Raw genomic sequence first — 1,266 nt, forward strand, 5'->3', positions numbered from 1 at the left:
AAGAAAAAATGAAGAAAAGAAAAATCTAAGATGCCCATGGGAACCAAACACTTCCAGGATTCTGTATTGTCTGTACTGTTTGCCTTCACAGAGTATGCCAACTTCCTACATATAACAAAGACTGAGCTACAGTGTCCCAGGAGGTTTGTGTTCAGCTCCTCCTGCAGTCCCAGGCACTGTGTCACTCAGAGCACAGAAGTACTTGGCCGAGTCTTTCCAATGAGCTGGTATTTTCCTCAGGTGGAAAGACGTCTCACTGTTCCTAAATTCAGCCTCAAAACCTTTGATGCCTGAAACAAGATTGTCTCCAGACACGTACTTCAGGAGAAACTGGAGTCCTTGGTTGGGGTACTGTATGTACCAGAAGAGATACGGTGAAACAGAAGATGAGTAGTTGCACTTCAGCTCCAGACGGGCTCCTTCAGAGACAGCAATGTGGTCATCAGGCTGGGTCACTGACTGGGCTCCAGCTCCTGCTGAAACATCAATGCTGAATCAGTGAACTCAGCTAAAACAAAAAGTCTCTATTCAACACGGAGCAATATTCCACGTGTGGACAAAGGAGTAAAATGGAGTAGTACTCACTCAGAAACAGGAGCATCTCAAGCATCAAGGTGAACACCAAGGTCATAGTAGAGCAGTGAAGAGGCAGTGAGCTCCTTTCTAACAGGTTCCCCACAAATAAGTCTGAAGACTGGCTGACTTGAACCCAGGTTTCTCTGAATAAGAATGACAAAGGATTTATATTTCTTCTGATGGAGGTTGTAGGGAGGTTGTTAGGAAGAGAAGCTGTCTTAACAAAATGCCTACCTTTGGTGTCTGAGATGCTTTACATCTCACTGTGTAAAAAATGATCAGAATATCTCTTTAAACCATAAGGGTTTTGTGAGATTCTTATGATCTTTTACAGAAAAGCATTTTCCAATTTAAGCAGCAGTGCCCTCCAGAGGCCAAATTGAGAACTACGGAGAAGTTCACTGTTCTCATTAACACGCCCCACCTTTTTATTTCCCTTCTGTGGTTGAATTCCAAAGCATTATGATTATGTACAGAAGAGGATTTATATGTTGTCAGCCTTGAACTGTATTAAATTTGCTTTTTTAAAAAACACAGAATTGTGATTTTAAAATTCCCTGTGTTACTGGATAGCACAGGGAACTATTTTCAATATCCAGGGGTAAACCATAATGGAAAAGAAAATAAAAAAGAAAATTTATATATGTATAACTGAGTCACTTTGCTCTACAGAAGAAATTAGCATAACAT

General features: G+C 40.8%; 1 pseudogene across 1 annotated transcript; it reads right to left on the reverse strand.

The window, feature by feature from the left end:
• Window positions 1-126: 126 nt before the first annotated feature.
• On the reverse strand, window positions 127-854 carry LOC105001669 (annotated as a pseudogene). The gene is made up of 2 exons (XR_826894.1): window positions 586-854; window positions 127-476 (listed from the first exon to the last, which is right to left on the reverse strand). The product of XR_826894.1 is annotated as a T-cell receptor alpha chain V region PY14-like (transcript).
• Between the last annotated feature and the right edge of the window lie 412 nt (window positions 855-1,266).

The sequence above is a fragment of the Bison bison genome, unplaced genomic scaffold (assembly GCF_000754665.1).
Source record: "Bison bison bison isolate TAMUID 2011002044 unplaced genomic scaffold, Bison_UMD1.0 scf7180017855082, whole genome shotgun sequence".
In the NCBI taxonomy this organism is placed as follows: Eukaryota; Metazoa; Chordata; class Mammalia; order Artiodactyla; family Bovidae; genus Bison; species Bison bison.